The sequence below is a fragment of the Puntigrus tetrazona genome, unplaced genomic scaffold, assembly GCF_018831695.1.
Source record: "Puntigrus tetrazona isolate hp1 unplaced genomic scaffold, ASM1883169v1 S000000651, whole genome shotgun sequence".
In the NCBI taxonomy this organism is placed as follows: Eukaryota; Metazoa; Chordata; class Actinopteri; order Cypriniformes; family Cyprinidae; genus Puntigrus; species Puntigrus tetrazona.
In genome coordinates, this window is record NW_025048272.1 from 1 (window position 1) to 7,857 (window position 7,857).

Consider the following 7,857-nt stretch of genomic DNA (forward strand, 5'->3'; position numbering starts at 1 on the left):
GCTGAGAAACAACGCTAAAAGCACTTCTAGACTTGTTTTGAGTTCATTTGCTCAGAAGCACTAAAACAGCATTTCTGCCCATAAGAAGTCAAAACTAAGCAAAAGTGCATTTTGAGCTCTAATAAGACTTTCTGTGTCCAAAGCTAGAAACACACTGAAAAGGCTATTTCTGCTTTGTAACTGCATGAAAAGCTTTCTCTCGCTGAGAAACAACGCTTAAAGCACTTCTAGACTTGTTTTGAGTTCATTTGCTCAGAAGCACTAAAACAGCATTTCTGCTCATAAGAAGTCAAAAACTAAGCAAAAAGTGCATTTTGAGCTCTAAAATGACTTTCTGTGTCCAAAGCTTGAAACACACTGAAAAGGCTATTTCTGCTTTGTAACTGCATGAAAAGCTTTCTCTCGCTGAGAAACAACGCTTAAAGCACTTCTAGACTTGTTTTGAGTTCATTTGCTCAGAAGCACTAAAACAGCATTTCTGCTCATAAGAAGTCAAAACTAAGCAAAAGTGCATTTTGAGCTCTAAAATGACTTTCTGTGTCTAAGACTAGAAACACATTGAAAAGGCTATTTCAGCTTTGTAACTGCATGAAAAAGCTTTCTCTCACTGAGAAACAACGTTTAAAGCACTTCTAGACTTGTTTTGAGTTCATTTGCTCAGAAGCACTAAAACAGCATTTCTGCTCATAAGAAGTCAAAAACTACAAAAAGTGCATTTTGAGCTCTAATAAGACTTTCTGTGTCCAAAGCTAGAAACACACTGAAAAGGCTATTTCTGCTTTGTAACTGCATGAAAAGCTTTCTCTCGCTGAGAAACAACGTTTAAAGCACTTCTAGACTTGTTTTGAGTTCATTTGCTCAGAAGCACTAAAACAGCATTTCTGCTCATAAGAAGTCAAAAAACTAAGCAAAAAGTGCATTTTGAGCTCTAATAAGACTTTCTGTGTCCAAAGCTTGAAACACACTGAAAAGGCTATTTCTGCTTTGTAACTGCATGAAAAAGCTTTCTCTCTCTGAGAAACAACGCTTAAAGCACTTCTAGACTTGTTTTGAGTTCATTTGCTCAGAAGCACTAAAACAGCATTTCTGCTCATAAGAAGTCAAAAACTAAGCAAAAAGTGCATTTTGAGCTCTAATAAGACTTTCTGTGTCCAAAGCTTGAAACACACTGAAAAGGCTATTTCTGCTTTGTAACTGCATGAAAAAGCTTTCTCTCGCTGAGAAACAACGCTTAAAGCACTTCTAGACTTGTTTTGAGTTCATTTGCTCAGAAGCACTAAAACAGCATTTCTGCTCATAAGAAGTCAAAACTAAGCAAAAAGTGCATTTTGAGCTCTAATAAGACTTTCTGTGTCCAAAGCTTGAAACACACTGAAAAGGCTATTTCTGCTTTGTAACTGCATGAAAAAGCTTTCTCTCGCTGAGAAACAACGTTTAAAGCACTTCTAGACTTGTTTTGAGTTCATTTGCTCAGAAGCACTAAAACAGCATTTCTGCTCATAAGAAGTCAAAAACTAAGCAAAAAGTGCATTTTGAGCTCTAAAATGACTTTCTGTGTCCAAGACTAGAAACACACTGAAAAGGCTATTTCTGCTTTGTAACTGCATGAAAAAGCTTTCTCTCGCTGAGAAACAACGCTTAAAGCACTTCTAGACTTGTTTTGAGTTCATTTGCTCAGAAGCACTAAAACAGCATTTCTGCTCATAAGAAGTCAAAACTAAGCAAAAGTGCATTTTGAGCTCTAATAAGACTTTCTGTGTCCAAAGCTTGAAACACACTGAAAAGGCTATTTCTGCTTTGTAACTGCATGAAAAGCTTTCTCGCTGAGAAACAACGCTTAAAGCACTTCTAGACTTGTTTTGAGTTCATTTGCTCAGAAGCACTAAAACAGCATTTCTGCTCATAAGAAGTCAAAACTAAGCAAAAAGTGCATTTTGAGCTCTAATAAGACTTTCTGTGTCCAAAGCTTGAAACACACTGAAAAGGCTATTTCTGCTTTGTAACTGCATGAAAAGCTTTCTCGCTGAGAAACAACGCTTAAAGCACTTCTAGACTTGTTTTGAGTTCATTTGCTCAGAAGCACTAAAACAGCATTTCTGCTCATAAGAAGTCAAAACTACAAAAAGTGCATTTTGAGCTCTAATAAGACTTTCTGTGTCCAAAGCTTGAAACACACTGAAAAGGCTATTTCTGCTTTGTAACTGCATGAAAAAGTTTTCATTGAGAAACAACGTTTAAAGTAATTTCCTAGACTTGTTTTGAGTTCATTTGCTCAGAAGCACTAAAACAGCATTTCTGCTCTATAAGAAGTCAAAACTAAGCAAAAGTGCATTTGGAGCTCTAAAATGACTTTCTGTGCCTAAGACTAGAAAATGCAACAAACACACTGAAATGGCTATTTCAGCTTTGTAACTGCATGAAAAAGCTTTCCTCACTGAGAAACAACGTTTAAAGCACTTTCTAGACTTGTTTTGAGTTCATTTGCCCAGAAGCACTAAAACAGCATTTCTTCATAAGAAGTCAAAACTAAGCAAAAAGTGCATTTTGAGCTCAATAGATCTTCATCTCCAAAGCTTGAAAACATTACTGAAAAGCGCTATTTCTCTGCTTTCTAACTGCATTGAAAAAGCTTTCTCGCTGAGAAACAACGTTTAAAGCCACTTCTGTGACTTGTTTTGAGTTCATTTGCTCAGAAGCACTAAAAACAGCATTTCTGCTCATAAGAAGTCAAAACCAAGCAAAAAAGTGCATTTTGAGCTCTAATAAGACTTTCTGTGTCCAAAGCTTGAAACACACTGAAAAGGCTATTTCTGCTTTGTAACTGTAATACGAAAAAAAGCTTTCTTTCAAGCTGAGAAACAACGCTTAAAGCACTTCTAGACTTGTTTTGAGTTCATATACTCAGAAGCTCTAAAACAGCATTTCTGCTCATAAGAAGTCAAAAACTAAGCAAAAGTGCATTTTGAGTTCCAATAAGACTTTCTGTGTCCAAAGCTTGAAACACACTGAAAAGGCTATTTTAGCTTTGTAACTGCATGAAAAGCTTTCACTGCTGAGAACAAACAACGTTTAAAGCACTTCTAGACTTGTTTTGAGTTCATATTTTGCTCAGAAGCACTAAAACAGCATTTCGCCCATAAGAAGTCAAAACTAAGCAAAGTGCATTTTGAGCTCTAATAAGACTCTCTGTGTCCAAAGCTTGAAACACACTGAAAGGCTTATTTCTGCTTTGTAACCAGCATGAAAAGCTCGCTGAGAAAACAATCGCTTAAAGCACTTCTAGACTTGTTTTGAGTTCATTTGCCAGAAGCACTAAAACAGCATTTCTGCTCATAAGAAGTCAAAAACTACTACAAAAAGTGCATTTTGAGCTCTAAAAACGACTTTCTGTGTTCAAGACTAGAAAGACATTGAAAAGGCTATTTCAGCTTTGTAACTGCATGAAAAGCTTTCTCTCTCACTGAGAAACAACGTTTAAAGCACTTCCAGATCTTGTTTTGAGTTCATTTGCTCAGAAGCACTAAAACAGCATTTCTGCCCATAAGAAGTCAAAACTAAGTAAAGTGTGAATTTTGAGTTTCAATTGGAGACTTTCTGTGTCCAAAGCTTGAAACACACTGAAAAGGCTTATTTCTGCTTGTAACTGCATGAAAAGCTTTCTCGCTGAGAAACAAATCGTTTAAAGCACTTCTAGACTTATTTCTTGAGTTCATTTGCTCAGAAGCACTAAACAGTATTTCTGCCCATAAGAAGTCAAAACTACAAAAAGTGCATTTTGAGCTCTAATAAGACTTTCTGTGTCTGTAAAGTTTGAAAACATTACTGAAAAGGCTACTTGCTGAAAACTGTATGAAAAGCTTTCGCTCGCTGAGAAACAACGCTTAAAGTTAATTCTCTAGACTTGTTTTTGGAGTTAACTTGCTCAGAAGCAATTAAAACAGCATTTCTGCCCTAAGTAAGAAGTCAAAAACTACAAAAGTGCATTTTTGAGCCCTAAAAATGGCCTTCTGTGCTCAAGACTAGAAACACACCAGAAAAGGCTATTTTTGCTTTTTGTAACTGCATGAAAGTTTTCTCCTCGCTGGAGAAAACAACGTTTAGTGCAGCTCTTAGACTTGTTTTTGAGTTCATATACTAAGAAGCTCTAAAAACAGCATTTCTTGCACCATAAGAAGTCAAAACTAAGCAAAAAGTGCATTTTGAGCTTCAACTAAGACTTTCGGTGTCCTAAGACCAGAAAACAATAATTGAAAGGTTACTTTAGCTTTGGTAATCCTGCATGAAAAGCTTTCTCTCTCTGAGAAACAACGCGAAAGCACTTCTAGACTTGTTTTGAGTTCATTTGCTCAGAAGCACTTAAAACAGCATTTCATTCTCATAAGAAGTCAAAAACTAAGCAAAAAGTACATTTTGAGCTCCCACAAGACTTTCTGTGTCCAAAGCCAGAAACACACCGAAAAGGCTAGTTTTTGGGCTTTGAGCACTGCATGAAAAGCTTTTCTCCCATGAGGAAACAACGTTTAAAGCACTTCCAGACTCTGCTTTTGAGTCTCACATACGCAGAAGCACTAAAACAGCATTTCTGCTCATAAGAAGTCAGGGGAAACTAAGCAAAAGTGCAATTTGAGCTCTGTAAATGACTTCTGGTGTCTAAGAAGACTAGAAAACCAACTGAAAAGGCTACTTCAGCCTTTGTAGGTCCTGTAATATTGAAAAAAGCTTTCTCACGGGCTGAGAAACAACGCATAAAGAATTTCTAGACTTTGTTTTGAGTTCATTTGCTCAGGAAGCACTGGAAAACAGCATTTTTGCCCATAAGAAGTCAAAACTAAGCGTAAAGTGAATTTGAGCTCTAATAAGATCTTCTAAAAACCAAAGCTAGAAACACACTGAAAAGGCTAACACTTCTGTTTTATACCTGTACTGAAAAAGCTTTCACGCTAAGAAACAATGTTTAAAAGTAATTTCTAGATTTGTTTTGGAGTTCATTTGCTCAGAAGCACCAAAACAGCATTTCTGCTCATAAGAAGTCAAAACTGGGCAGAAAGTGTATTTTGAGCTCTAATAAGACTTTCTGCAGTCCAAAGCTTGAAACACACTGGAGGCAAGGTTATTTTCTGCTTTGTAACTGCATGAAAAGCTTTCTCTGCTGAGAAACAACGCTAAAGCACTTCTCAGGCTTGTTTTGAGTTCATTTGCTCAGAAGCACTAAAACAGCATTTCTGCTCATATAAAGTTTAAAAACTATGCAAAAAGTGCATTTTGAGCTCTAATATGACTTTCTGTGCCAAAGACTAGAAACACACTGAAAAGGCTACTTCTGCTTTGTAACTGCATGAAAAGCTTTCTTTCGCTGAGAAACAACGCTTAGCACTTCTAGACTTGTTTTGAGTTCATTTGCTCAGAAGCACCAAAACAGCATTTCTGCTCATATAGAAGTCAAAAACTAAGCAAAAAGTGCATTTTGAGCTCTAATAAGACTTTTGTGTCCAAAGCTAGAAACACGACTGAAAAGGCTATTTCTGCTTTGTAACTGCATGAAAAGCTTTCTCTCGCTGAGAAACAACGTTTAAAGCACTTCTAGACTTGTTTTGAGTTCATTTGCTCAGAAGCACTAAAACAGCATTTCTGCTCATAAAAAAGTCAAAACTACAAAAAGTGCATTTTGAGCTCTAATAAGACTTTCTGTGTCCAAAGCTTGAAAACACACTGAAAAGGCTATTTCCAGGTTTGTAACTGCATGAAAAAGCTTTCTCTCGCTGTGAAACAACGCTTAAAGCACTTCTAGACTTGTTTTGAGTTCATTTGCTCAGAAGTACCTAAAACAGCATTTCTGCTCATAAGAAGTCAAACTAAGCAAAAAGTGCATTTTGAGCTCTAATAAGACTTTCTGTGTCCAAAGCTAGAAACCCACTGAAAAGGCTACTTCTGCTTTGTAACTGCATGAAAAAGCTTTCTCTCGCTGAGAAACAACGCTAAAGCACTTCTAGACTTGTTTTGAGTTAATTGCTCAGAAGCACTAAAACAGCATTTCTGCTCATAAGAAGTCAAAACTAAGCAAAAGTGCATTTGAGCTCTAATAAGACTTTCTGTGTCCAAAGTTAGAAACACACTGAAAAGGCTATTTCTGCTTTGTAACTGCATGAAAAAGCTTTCTTCTCGCTGGAGAAACAACGTTTAAAGCACTTCTAGACTTGTTTTGAGTTCATTTGCTCAGAAGCACTAAAACAGCATTTCTGCTCATAAGAAGTCAAAACTAAGCAAAAAGTGCATTTTGAGCTCTAATAAGACTTTCTGTGTCCAAAGCTTGAAACACACTGAAAAGGCTATTTCTGCTTTGTAACTGCATGAAAAAGCTTTCTCTGAGAAACAACGCTTAAAGCACTTCTAGACTTGTTTTGAGTTCATTTGCTCAGAAGCACTAAAACAGCATTTCTGCTCATAAGAAGTCAAAACTAAGCAAAAGTGCATTTTGAGCTCTAAAAGACTTTCTGTGTCCAAAGACTAGAAACACACTGAAAAGGCTATTTCTGCTTTGTAACTGCATGAAAAAGCTTTCTCTCGCTGAGAAACAACGCTTAAAGCACTTCTAGACTTGTTTTGAGTTCATTTGCTCAGAAGCACTAAAACAGCATTTCTGCTCATAAGAAGTCAAAACTAAGCAAAAAGTGCATTTTGAGCTCTAATAAGACTTTCTGTGTCCAAAGCTTGAAACACACTGAAAAGGCTATTTCTGCTTTGTAACTGCATGAAAAAGCTTTCTCTCGCTGAGAAACAACGCTTAAAGCACTTCTAGACTTGTTTTGAGTTCATTTGCTCAGAAGCACTAAAACAGCATTTCTGCTCATAAGAAGTCAAAAACTAAGCAAAAAGTGCATTTTGAGCTCTAATAAATGACTTTCTGTGTCCAAAGCTAGAAACACACTGAAAAGGCTATTTCTGCTTTGTAACTGCATGAAAAGCTTTCTCTCGCTGAGAAACAACGCTTAAAGCACTTCTAGACTTGTTTTGAGTTCATTTGCTCAGAAGCACTAAAACAGCATTTCTGCTCATAAGAAGTCAAAACTAAGCAAAAAGTGCATTTTGAGCTCTAATAAGACTTTCTGTGTCCAAAGCTTGAAACACACTGAAAAGGCTATTTCTGCTTTGTAACTGCATGAAAAGCTTTCTCTCGCTGAGAAACAACGCTTAAAGCACTTCTAGACTTGTTTTGAGTTCATTTGCTCAGAAGCACTAAAACAGCATTTCTGCTCATAAGAAGTCAAAACTACAAAAAGTGCATTTTGAGCTCTAATAAGACTTTCTGTGTCCAAAGCTTGAAACACACTGAAAAGGCTATTTCTGCTTTGTAACTGCATGAAAAGCTTTCTCGCTGAGAAAAACAACGCTTAAAGCACTTCTAGACTTGTTTTGAGTTCATTTGCTCAGAAGCACTAAAACAGCATTTCTGCTCATAAGAAGTCAAAACTAAGCAAAAAGTGCATTTTGAGCTCTAATAAGACTTTCTGTGTCCAAAGCTAGAAACACACTGAAAAGGCTATTTCTGCTTTGTAACTGCATGAAAAAGCTTTCTCTCGCTGAGAAACAACGTTTAAAGCACTTCTAGACTTGTTTTGAGTTCATTTGCTCAGAAGCACTAAAACAGCATTTCTGCTCATAAGAAGTCAAAACTAAGCAAAAAGTGCATTTTGAGCTCTAAAAGACTTCTGTGTCCAAAGCTTGAAACACACTGAAAAGGCTATTTCTGCTTTGTAACTGCATGAAAAGCTTTCTCTCGCTGAGAAACAACGCTTAAAGCACTTCTAGACTTGTTTTGAGTTCATTTGCTCAGAAGCACTAAAACAGCATTTCTGCTCA